At 39.8% G+C, this 12,869-nt stretch overlaps 1 long non-coding RNA gene across 1 annotated transcript in view; it reads right to left on the bottom strand.

Moving 5' to 3' along the window:
- Window positions 1–452: 452 nt before the first annotated feature.
- The window catches only part of LOC105479387 (uncharacterized), a 71,857-nt gene continuing 59,440 nt past the window's right edge, over window positions 453–12,869 (bottom strand). Inside the window, exon 7 of the long non-coding RNA XR_011626084.1 lies at window positions 453–601. This is a non-coding gene — a long non-coding RNA (uncharacterized lncRNA). The remainder of the gene's footprint in view (window positions 602–12,869) is intronic.

Below are 12,869 nucleotides of genomic sequence, written 5' to 3'. Positions count from 1 at the left end.
CCAGAGACAGCTGGACCTAAGGGGAAGACGACCTTCCTGTCCCATCCGCTTTTCAGCTCCCCTTCCTGCTAAGAGCCATTTTCATAGGCAGTAAATCCCCTGCATTTACCATCCTTCAATTCGTTCATGCAACCTCATTTTTCCCGGATGCCAGACAAGAGCGTGGGAGCTATGACTGCGGATACAAAAGGCCTTTTGCCCTCACTGGCAGGAGGCAGCCGTCTCACCTGAAAAGGCAGAGGGCCCACTGAGTTGTTAACACTTAAGCAGTCCACAGACAGCAGAGCAAAAAGAGCACTGTAACACTCATTCTGGGGCTTCAGGGGTTTCAGGCACCCCCACTAGATGCTGCTGCAGGGCATGCATGGAGTTTGCTTCCGCCAGCACCCCAAAGCACTAGCCCTGGCTCCTGCACCTGCTTACCTGCAGGCTCCTTCTGCTAGGAGTGGAGCACAGCGGGTCTGAGTGAGTGGAGTTCACTCCTGCCAGCGCCAAAGCTGCTGGCTGGTTCCAGCACATAGGAACTCCAGTTCCCATCTTGTTCACTTGCATACTCCCTCCCACGAGGAGTTGAGAGCCGCAGGCACCCCTGTTGTGAGCCCTGTGAAGGGGTCAAGGAAATATCCTGCTTCAATAGGTGATACTTACTGAGCTATTACTGTGTGAGGCATTGTTCTTTATGTAGATTATCTCATATTATCTTTATTATTTTTGTAGGGCAGGTTCAATTGTCTTCATTTTATAGAGGCAGCTGAGGCTTAAGGAGTAGAAATACTTGCCCAAGACCACACTACATGTTTGTGAGAGAGCCACAATTTGAACCAGGTCTTCTAGCTCTGGCTTTGGGGTAAATTAGGGAGTTTTGAGGAGTGTGATTGTGATTTTAACTCAGTCGCTTTGTAGATCTTTCAATACAGTGGGGTGCCACTGGAACCTTGGTGTAGCCTTCACTTTATCTCCATGGGTAAGAGCTGATGCTAGCTCAATTGTTACCAGACCAACTCATGCTTGAAAAAAAATGGTCACAGGGATGAATGGGGCTGGAAACATACTGATCCCAGAGATTTTGCTTAGTCTATAGAGAATCACTAAATCAGTGAAGCAATAAATGGAAGGAAATATCTTGGTAATAGATTGAGAACCTTTCGAAAATTGATGCCTTAAGTGTTTCAGATAAAATGAAGAAGGTCCCTTCTCTACTTGTGAAAGAAACATTAAAGTCAGGTTTATTCGTGTCAGTTTCAACTATGATGTTGTTGAGGGGATGGAGGTTGGGATAAATAAGACCCTCACAATCTCAAAAGAGATTGGACCCAAGAAGTGGGTAGAAGCTAACAGAATTTTCAATGAGCCATCTCATGTGCTGAGGATTGGAATTGGTGTGAAAGGGCCAGGCTGTACAATAGCAGAAGTGAACTGCAGGGTGTGTTTGATACTTTATATAAACACACAATTCATTCAACAAGTTCGGGATGGTGTGTGGGATGAATGGATGCTGTGTTGAAACCTTGATTTAGGTTTCCTACAAGGGCACAGATGAAAATGTTTACTGTACAACCCTAAGGGCATCATCTATAATCTGCCCACAGTACAAGGTGAGCCTAGTACTGACATGGTCATAACACCATTCTGGAATGGAATGGGAAGAATGAAAGATGAGTCACTTCCTTCCTCCTCTCATGGCTCTCATCTGGCCATGAAAAGGACTGAGTAACAGGCATGAAGTAATTTCCAGAATTCTGTAGTATATCAGATTATTTTAATAGCCTGCTTTAGGGGAGATCCAGCTTTTAACCGCTCACTATACTTTAGCATTATTGATTACATTAGTGTTGGAAATTCGGTCTCAATAGCATGGCATTTGGTGAAATAATATTTTACAAATGTCCTTACTGGAAATCAGAACGCTAAAAAAAAAAAAAAAAAAGAGCCTCTATCTCAGAGAACTCTAGTATTAATTTTGTTTTGGATAAAAAAGTATATATTCAGAAAAGAAATCATCAGAAAATTATAAAATTCCCATCTTGATTGACAAAAGTTTTATGTAGTATACACTTTATCTGAGAAGCTCTTGCTTAGAGCAAAACTGGAAGTCTTTGAGAAGCATTTAAAAGACAACTCGATTTGAGTCCCCTTCTGTCTCTTTTCCCAGATTGATACATGTGGCCTCCTACATTTAAAATGAAAAGTCCTCAGACAATCCTAATCACATTGTCAGTCAGATAGTCATCTCCTGAAAGGGGCTCCTTCACCTTTAAGGATGCATGTACAATAGTGATATGTAAGCAGCTCAAAGACTCAATACCCCTTTTTTCTGCAAAGCAAGGCTGGGTTAGGAAAAAATCAATATGTTGGAAGTAAAGGTCAGACGAGGAAAAGTGACATGAAACAGAACTAAGGGAACAATATCCTTCATGAAGACTGTTTGAAGTTTCCTTTACCCTTGTGCTAGCTTCAGTGCAAATATATTTTATCCTAGAATAGAAGGCTGTATTCTTGAGGAAAAGTCATATTTTAAATATTTATCTATTCGGCAGCGTCCTTATTGCATATTATCCTTGTCCTATTGACTAATACTCAAAAAGAATAGCACAGAGTTTAAAGTGCACATTGCATGTGAATTGGAATTGCCATATTTTTTTTTTTCTTATAAGCAATGGGATTCGAACACACATATGCATTTGGCTACCTTTTTGAACAGTTCTCAATTTACTTTTTCAAGTGGGCCAGATGTACTACTATAGCCCTTAAAAGGGTCAGGACCATCTCCTTATTTCCCCACTCTCTATACTTATTGCTTGGGTATAGCTTTAAAGTAGCCCATGAACCCTTTTCACTCTTGCAACACATTTACCCACAATTAACAATCAAGCCGTCTTCCCTGCATTCAGGAGTCCATTCTCCCGGGCCTCATTTTCCCTGCCTCTCTCTTGATCTACCATTGTGCAGAGAGCTGTTTGTGCCATCTCAATCTGCCCCCCTCACCAGCCGCACAAGGATTGGGGGGGAAGAAAGCGCCCGGCATTCAGATGCTGAATAGCAAATTGCTCTTGAGTGTCCTTGCTTCCCCCGGCTCTCCCCCTTCCTCGGGAAGGACAAGGGGGGAGCTGAAAGCAACCATACATTTTGTTCAGTGCTCTTGAAAACAAGCGTTTCACACCTGAAGCCTTTCACAGCAGCCTAGAAGCACCCCTTCAAACCACTTAATTGCCAATTGCTTCAGAGCTCCTTGTAAAAGTCCATTATGTCAGCCAGCTCCATGGCAGAGACAAAGTATGCGAAATGAAAGAGTCCTCCTTCTTCCAGGGCCAATGCGGCATTAAATATCCCCAGATCACTGGTTTTCTTGTTGTTAACAGGCCGTGATTGGCTCCCGTTGGAGGTATGCACGGAAACCTTCTAGTATTATTTGAAAATGAAAATGCAATTTTCCTTGTGTTCTTTGTCAAAATAAGATACAAATGAAAAGATATCAGAGATATCCAAGAAACTGATCTTCACACACTGGTTTGCTGTGCTGGGACTGGGGTGGGGGATGGGATGGGGTGAGACGCAACCTACAATAGTGCACCTATCAAAATGGAGTCGCCTTCTGCTTTTCTCATTAGGTTGAAAAATTAAAGTGTGTGCAAATTCTCAAAGTTAAGAGGCTCTATCCTTGAAGTCCAAAGAAACTCACAATAAGATATTCCACAAGGAAAGAATGCTGGCCCTGGACACAATGAAACTGAATGTTTATTCACTGGAGAATTGTTTCAAAGTTGCAGCTGTGGAAATTGATTTTAAAATGACTTGGCTTATTTGGAATCCTGTCCTGGTCCTCTCCCCCCATTCTTTACTATAATTAACAATAACACAATCAATTTGATGAAGAACCACACCTGGCAGGCATCTGAGTATTAAGTGAAATATTCTTAGAGAGTATATTTCTTGTAAGCAAGGCTGTTTCTTAACTACTAGGGAAACGGGGCTGGCCAGGTGAGGGAGACACATTAATAAAATATGATCCGGTCAAAGAGCCATCAAGTCCAATGGTACACGAGTGAGGTTGATCTGTCAGGACATATTAGTTCAAGGTAGTTCTTATTAATAAACATCCTGGGTTACTGGACTCCCACTTTTGTTCTCCTGGCATTTTGAAAGCCGTGGGCCTGATACAGGAAGAGTCTGAATAATCTGTGTGCACAGCTTCCAGTTTTCAGGTTCACCTGTGTTTCTCTGCTTTGAAAGTATTGCCATTTTCTCTGATACTTTTGAACTAAGGCCACTTGTAGAATTCAGTTTTCCTTCCTGTAAATAGCACACTCGGGTAAGAGAGGAGGAAGAGGAAATGTATCTTTATTCTAATGAAATGGGAAAAACCTGGCTTTTACTTTTAGCCAAAACACTCAAATGTGGCCGACGTGAGGATTGCCTTCTTCATCTATGTAAAAGTCCTTTGCTACTGAGTGACTGGCCCTGGACATCATGATGATTTTGTTTTCCTTATTGGTCCCTACCTCTTTGTGGGGATCACCCTTCCATAGCCACTGGCGGCTGTTTTTCAGACCATTTGGGACAAACTTTGCCCTTGTGGACTTCTGGGGCTGCATCACCAGGCTTTCTACCCTGGCTGTCATGGTAAGCCTTTAATTATGCCAGCCCTGCCCTGCAATGTATAGTAACTGTGGCATTGTTATGCAGTTTTGATTTGTTTACAAAATGCTGTCTGATGTTTTAAAGTGTACTCCCCACTTCCTTTGAGAGTGTGATTGTCTTATCACACCCCCATAATGAGTACTTGGAGTGAATTCCCCTTCCCCTTGGGAATGTCACCTTATCAGACATCCCCATATGTGAGCTACTGACCTCAACTAGTGGATTTCAAAACACATACACATTTAAGAGTTTGACAGGCCCTTGGGGAGATTAGTTTGTGGCAGGGCTACACTCTGTGGGCCAGTCACTTCTCAGAACACCCAGAACTCAGGCTGTGGCAGACCTAGGGACCCCGCAGCCTCGTCTACCAGCACCGGCACTGATCTCTGGCATGAAGACTTTAGGGATCCCAGCTGTGGTGGTCAGGCCAGCTTCTCCAGAGAACCACTCCTATAAAGGTACACCTCAATCTTTAATTAGAATTCACTTTCCACAGAGGCCTGTGGCCTTCCTAATTAAGCAACTAGACCTTAATAATTTTGGAACTCCCTCACTATGTGGTTGGTGTTCCTCATTTACTGAGTGTTTTCCTTGTAGGATTTCTTTGTGTTATTCTCCTCCTCATTAAGCATTGTGAACCTAGAAGAAACATCCCTTTGTTCCGCAATAAGCTGCACGATTCATGAAGTTTTCATCATCTCTTTATTTACACCATATGCAACAAGCAAACTTTAGGCTTGCAGTGATTCAGAACCTAGAGCAGCGAAAGATGCATTGTGAGATGGGGGATGCATTCTTGTTACCTTGTCCATCTCCAGAAATCTTTAAACAGTAAGGCCATCTCAGAGCTCCTCTACCTCATATTCCAAGAAAGGTCCCTCAACTATTATATTTTACCAAGGGTCAAAATGAGATCTATTCTCCAGTAAGCATTTGAGGTCAGAATGATTTTTCACCTAAGCTGTTTCTTTGCTTGTCTTTCTCTCTTCTCCTTGGCTTCTTCATGCTTGCTTGCTTGGGTCCCTTCTTTTGTCTTTCTATCACTGATCATGCTGCTATGCAGTAAAGTTTCAGATGGAGTATTCTGTTAGCCATTCAGCAGGTCAATGTATGTTGTAAGATGCATGATGCATTTTCATTAGACCTTGTGAAAATTTAAATGCCAATATGAATTTTTTTGTGCATTGAAGCAGTGAATGAGAGGAAAGCAACATACTGCTCATTTTCCTTCCTCACCAAAAGCCCATGAAATAGAAGAGTGTGGACAATGAATACTGGAATAGAAAACTAGTAGATGCAGTTTTGTCGAAATTTCCATCTTAGCAGAGAACATTTCAGGAGAGTCCCTGCCTATACAGCAAAGGTCAGCAAACTATGTCTAGAAGATTAAATTTTCCTGCCTTCTACCTGTTTTTGTAAATAAAATGCTGTAGGAATACAGCCAGACCTATAAGTTTATGCATTGTCTATGACTGCATTGACCGAAAACTGAGTAGTTGCAATAGAGACCACATGGCCTGAAAATTCTAAAATATGCACTATCTAGCTTTTTAACAGAAAATTTTTGTCAACCCTTAGAATGTAGAAAAAGAATTATCGAAGCCTCCTACAATACTTTTTTTGTATAGGAGTAAATGAAATATTTGCAAACGACTAAATTAGATATACTCTCGTTAGGAGTCTGGTCTTTACATGTGTGGAGTAAAACACCAAGATAAACCATATAAGTGTATGTATGTATGTTTAAATTTATTTAATTAAGGACCATTTACATGATCCATATTTCTTGGTAAATTGTGATCCTGAAACACAAGGACACCATACTATCTGTAACCTGACTCTGATCACGTCTGTCAAACACTTGCCACTCATGTATCTGTCAAATAGGCATCCTTTGAATGAATGTTCTTTGTGAAGAAAAATCATTTTATAAACCTCCAATTCTTTAGGTCCAGCTCATTGGAAATGGAGATCACGAAGCAGTGTGATATGTACTTGGTAGTATTTTCAATGTGGACCCATTAAATCCCTCTACTTCTGGACACTGAACAGGGATTTTGATTTCTTAGTGAACAACTGCTTGCTTTTCAATGCCTTTGTTCCATCTTTTTGTCTTCTCTTTATTTTACTAACTCCAACTTTCTGGCATTTTTTAAAAGAACATAACAATTTTTCTTAAGGAATAGGTTTTGTATAATTGCTTTAGCAACCAAAGCACCTTTCATTATTTTAGAAACAATCCATTTCCCATAATAAAGCTCTGCTTCCTCTTAGTCAACATATTCAATATAGCAGCTGCTTTCCCTGCTATCCCTTGGCACAAGTGTGCCAACCTTCTTTGCCACTTATCTGGCAACATTTGTTGACACAAATAGAGGCAGATTTAACCAAAGTCTTGCCAATACCTCCCTGGTGCCAGATTTGTAATCATGCATTATTTGGGGGGCTACTCCAGCTGTTTCTGAAGGGAGAGAATAAAGGAGTTTTCTTTCTTTTTGAAAAAACAACTCTCCATTGGGAGAAAGAAGATGGCTGAGTGAACTCCCACTTGCTGAATGGCATCCACACCTCTGGGAAATTTTCAACCAAGGAAGCTTAAATCAGCCAAAATTCTTTGAACCTGTGTGTGCAGTCCAAGAATATTTACTTAAGTATGTCTAGATTACAACATGCTTTCACACAATGTAGGGTTTGATGGACACATGGAATTTTTGTTAGTGGAAAGAAGTGGTCCTAATAATGAGTGTTCATTTTGAACTCACTCTCTATATGTGTCATCTTATTTAATACTCATCCATATGTGTTATTTATTTGCTGCTCATGATTGCCCTGGTAGGAAACCACCCCATAGGAAGTTTACAGATGAGGAAACTGAGGCATACAGAGGCCAATCATGTTTATAGAGTTAGAAGGAGGCCAACTTTCTTCCCACTCCCTCAACCTGCTATACTCTCCTCATTAGGATCCCAAAGAAATTGTGAGTGGGAGTAAACTGGGTGAAAGTGTGCGACTCCAACAAACTTCTGCCTCCACATAAGCAACATTTTAGATGAGATACTCTCTCCCAAAGAAATTGCAAGTAATAGCAACCTGGGTGCAAGTGTACAGCAAAATTCTCTGGTTTGCTCATTCGGTGAAATGTAGACTTACCAAACATTGTAAGTCTACATATCACCAAATGAGCAAACCAGAGTGTGAAGCCTAGGAATGATTTCAGGCCCATCCTTCCCACTTTAGTTGACGTTCAGAGAGATCTTTGACCATATGGTTAAGCCTTCATCTCACATCTCTCTCTCCTACTCCATCTCATTGTCTACAACTTAAATTGAACCTCATCCCTGGATCACTGACTGCCATCACCTTCTATGGGCCTCCTTGCTCCAGCCTGGGCATCTGGAAATTCATTGCCTGCACTGTAATAGGAATGATGTGTCTAAAGATACTCTGATTACATTCTCTCCTCTTGAAAGTTATTTGATGGCTCTCATTGACCAAGCTCTTCTTAACCCAACACACAAGGTCCTTTACAATCTGGATCCACTTCCCTGGGCTAGTTGTCTTCTTATCTGTCTCCTGTGCTAGACAGCAAGACAGCAAAGGCTGCAGCTAGGCATTCTCAGCACCTAGAGTGGTGCCTGCCACCTAGATGATGCCCAATAAATGGTTGCTGAATACATAAGTATGTTCTTAGTCAGAAGATTCTATCAAAATTGATTACAATTTCATATTTAAGGTTTATAATGCAAAATAAACTTTGAGCTAATTTTGGTGTTAGAATCCAAATGGAATATTTTTAGAGCCTATTATTTTCCAAAATTGTTTGCAAGTTAGCAATTAAGCTACTAATACAAATATTCATATCATTGCTCATACTCCACTGAACTGCTCTTCTCAAACACTAAGGGAAAGTTAATTTCAAGGCACATGCCTGATATTGAAGTGAATAAATTATATCTTTTTTATTATCTAAATAAAAGCCAATGGGTTTTTTGTTTGTTTTTGTTTGTTGTTGTTTGTTGAAAGAGTTATACATTATCCCTGCTTTGTACAAACAAAGTTAAGGTTGTTTATTCAGAGGCAAGATTTGGCAGTGAGGGGAGAAAATGGCTTTGGCTAACTCAGTTTAACTGACTTAAACTTGAGCACTGGCAGCTCCCACCCCTATAGAGAAACTCCCAAAGCTGTTCTTAACTGGCCCCACAAATCTAATAGGAAAAGGATTTGCTGATGAAAAACATCTGCCTTAGGGTATAGTGAAGATTCCACAGAAAGTTATACTTCACATGCTGTGACCTTATATGAATTTTCTCTACTAATCTTTATCTGGGGGAAAACTCTTGAAATTCTCCCTCCCAGTTTCATCATCAGCTTTTTACATACCTTTTCTCCTTGGCAGAAGCAACTACATTGTCTTGTTGGAAAGAACAGAGAAGCTATTGAAGACCATTCATTTAACCCCAAGGCTGTCATTACCCTATGAGCTGAAAAGCTGAGTCACTTTAGAAGCAAATATAGAAAATGCCAAAAAAGGATCTATACTCATTACAAGACTACAGAAACACATGTCAAAGTTTATTTGAATAAATAGAGATGTAGCATGTTGGATAATTTTGAATTTTTTGATTTATATAGAAGAGAGATTTTTGAATGAGTTAAACTCAGTTCCCATATTCTTCCAGCCATATAACCAGTCTAACAGAAGACCACACATATTGAAATTCAAGGTCAATAAAGTTACCAAAATAAACCCATCCAATGCCAGAAAGAAATATAGAGAAATATAGTGAGATGGATTATTTGAATATCACATTAAAATTTAGAATCCACATTTTCTAAGTAAGATGGAGAATTTAGGTTTCACAAGAAATTAAGACTGAAAAACTATTAACGAAGAAAAATGAATTATGCAGTTAAGGTGGCCTACGCTATGTACACCTATTGAAGAAGCCTCATGTTCTTACTACATCTTGCAGAAAGGAGTGCTTCACTCTGGGGATCATATTCTACGCCCCCACTCCCTTGGTAGGAAAAAAATCAGATTTAACTGTGTGCTTAGGCATGTGGTGTTTATGGGAAAAGTTGTGTGTGGGTGTGCACTTAACTACTCAGGAGGGATATGCAGTATGAGTCAAATTTCAGAAGGCTTTCCTACTTCTGAATTCCAAGAAACCAAAACAGTCAACTGGATGAATCTACTTACAAGCCCAGAAAAGCAATGAGGCATTTTCATATCACAAAAGTAGGGTAAATTTTTCATTTTTGCCATGAATTATTTAAGAGATGCTTGCCGTACCCTGAGCAGATGATCTAGTTCCTCTCCTAAATGGGCAGTTGCCCTTTGAAGGGAAAAAAATGAAGAGAATTTGATTAGAAACAAATGAAAACCAGTTGATATGTTTTCAGTCTGGCAACTTGCCCACTCTCCCTGTCTTCAAAGTCAGAGATAGTGAGATAGTATTTAAGTTATCCTGTACAGGTATTGTACTGCACCTAAGAAACACCGTGAAAGTTGAATTTTCTAACTAAATCTCAATTATCTACATGTATGAGACATATAAAAATACAAATTTTCATAACCATTTTTTAAATCATTTACTATTTACAAAGTCGTGGTTTCTGTCGAATTTTAGAAATGTAAGATTTCCATTTGCTAATGAGTTGGAGTCCAAAATAATTGCAGACACAAATCCTTTGGAGTTCAGTTCTATGATAATCTCTGGCCTCAACGTTGGCCTGTTGCACTGAGATGGAATTGACAGGACAAACGGAAGAAGGAAGAGCCCTGTGCAGCTATGGCTTCAATTCCTGGTTTCGCTAGTTGGCGTGGTGAGTGAGAATTTCTTCCACGCCTTGCTATCCCTGGGGTAGAATATAGGCATGCAAAAGCTGGAATACCATTGACGAGAGTTGTTTCATAAGTTTGGCACCCACTAGCACTTTTTTCCCAGTCCAGGGACTTGGATAATTATCTTGGTTCATGGTGGGTGGCATCTCACTAACAAATTGTTCTCTTGAGAGTACCATTGTTTCAGGTTTTGCAGCTAATGGTCTGGAATTTTTGGACTAATTGATTTAAATTTGTAATAACTTCTTTGTTTTATGTAGAAATGATTGGTCTTAGCACTGTAGGGCTATTCTAGCCTTGCAACTTTACATGTTTAGAATAATTGGATTAGATTTGTAATATTCTTTTATTTTATGCGGAAACTACTGTTCTGACCACTGAAGGATCGTTGTATCCTTGCAGCCTTTTTCATGGAAACTAAACTCTTTGTTTTGCAGAGCTTCCCAAAAGTTAGTAAGCTTCACAAGGATAGGAAGCAAGTCTGTTTCCTAGCTTTGCTTCATCCTCCGAGGTCTACCCAGTATTTTCCATACAAGGATTCCTTAAGGGTGTGCTGAACTGGATCCTATATATATGTCCTTGAGTCTGTTGCATAAATATGGGTAACTGTTTGCAATCATGGAAGAAAAGTAGAAATGATAGTCTGCCAGTCATTTCTCTAGCTCTGTCTTTGCTGCTTATTAGTGATGTGATCTTCAAAAAATCACTGAACCCATCTAAGTTTCACCTTTTGCACTTGTACAATGGCAGTAGCAGAAGGTAACTGATCTTAGCAAGTTATCATAACAATCAAGGGTGAAAATATGTATGAGAAAGTGTGTGCTCTATAAACATACTGTACTATAGAAATCCAAAGTATAATTATTATTAAATCTCACTTTGCTACCTGATTTTCTGATTAGTAACACTGTGGGGCCTGAGTTTCTGAGTCAGCAGCTCCCCTAACCCTCAGGCAGCATTAGGACTCATTTTTCTTACCTGTGTTTGACCTCCTTATCTCTAAGTTTCTAATTTAAAGACATGGTTTCTTAATTTGTGTAAATGAAAGATCATGAACTTTACATTGGATTATATATGTAAATGTTATTAAAGATTTTTATACTAAAAGCATAATAATTAGATGCATAGAAAGTAAAGAGACTGAACATATAACTTAAATTCTAGGTGTTTTTGTTCTATTCTAGTGAGTGCCCTAATTTCTGTACTCATTGTGCAGAGATTCTTACCTAAGGAGTTAAATTTGACAGGATCCAAATAATAATGTGATTAGAGGGATACTGTAGCACTATGGCAGTGGGGATCAACTTGCCTAAAACATTTCAGAGGGAGATAGTCTATATAATTGTTTCTACGTCAAGATGAGAAAAACCTGCCAATGTTTCCTCACCCACATCAAGTGACCCTTTCTCCAATGGTCACTTGACCCTCTCTCCAATAAGCCATTCAAGTGACCACTGCCCATTTGTATTCACAGCTTTATGTCCTGCAGAAAGTTTGCTCATACCTCATTTAATGATTCACTGCATCACTTGGTTTCTGCGCCTACTTCCCTTTCTCTAACTCACCCTCTAGAACAAGACTGTGTCACACGGCAAGGCTCAACAAGGTGCAATGGTTAATGAAGGAAGAAAACAAAATGAGGACTTTGGCATAAGATGCACAGCAAAGAAGGAATATCTATGCTGGGCTTGCTGAAGAAACTGTAAAAGCAAAAAGAGAGCCCCAAAGTCAAGTTTGGAAGATGCTATAGAACAAGCTGTGTATTGTGTGACCTCACAGCAGGTTGATTTGAGGGCTTGTGGTGGTGGGCAGATCAAAATGGCTAAGATGGTCAAGTCAATACCAAGGTGGCTTCTGTAGGCACCTGGAAATTTTGAAAGGAGAAGGTTGGTAGGACAAGATGATTTATATTATTGAATGTATGTTCTTATCCTAGGTGATGACAACAGGTGCAAGTGTGACATGGAGCAATATGAACTCAACCAGGGCAACAAAGGTGGCTTTGGAAATTGGCATTACAAAAAGCAGTAGGGCTGTGAGCCGAGACAGATCTTGTTTGAGCCCTGATCCACTGTAGCTGTGTGGCTTAGAACAAGGTACTTAAACCTCTTCAGCTTATTTTTCTCATTTTAAAATATGGTTGACAATATTGGTAACTACTGTAAAGTGTTGGGAACTTTAAGCAAAACAAGAAGTTTAAAGCATTTATACTAATACCTGGTCATAGTAGAGACTAACAAATTAAAAAATGTTTATTTTTTGTGCATCTGAAACATAGAAATCTCTGTAAGAACAGGAATGAAGTAGTTATACCTTGAGCCCTTGCGTGGGAAACCACAACCATAAAAAGTTGCCTGCTTTTCTTTCTCTTTTTATTCAAAATATT

This window comes from Macaca nemestrina, chromosome 7 (assembly GCF_043159975.1).
Source record: "Macaca nemestrina isolate mMacNem1 chromosome 7, mMacNem.hap1, whole genome shotgun sequence".
Taxonomy (NCBI): domain Eukaryota; kingdom Metazoa; phylum Chordata; class Mammalia; order Primates; family Cercopithecidae; genus Macaca; species Macaca nemestrina.
Note: the sequence above shows the minus strand (reverse complement) of the source record. Positions and strands in the feature narration are given on the sequence as shown.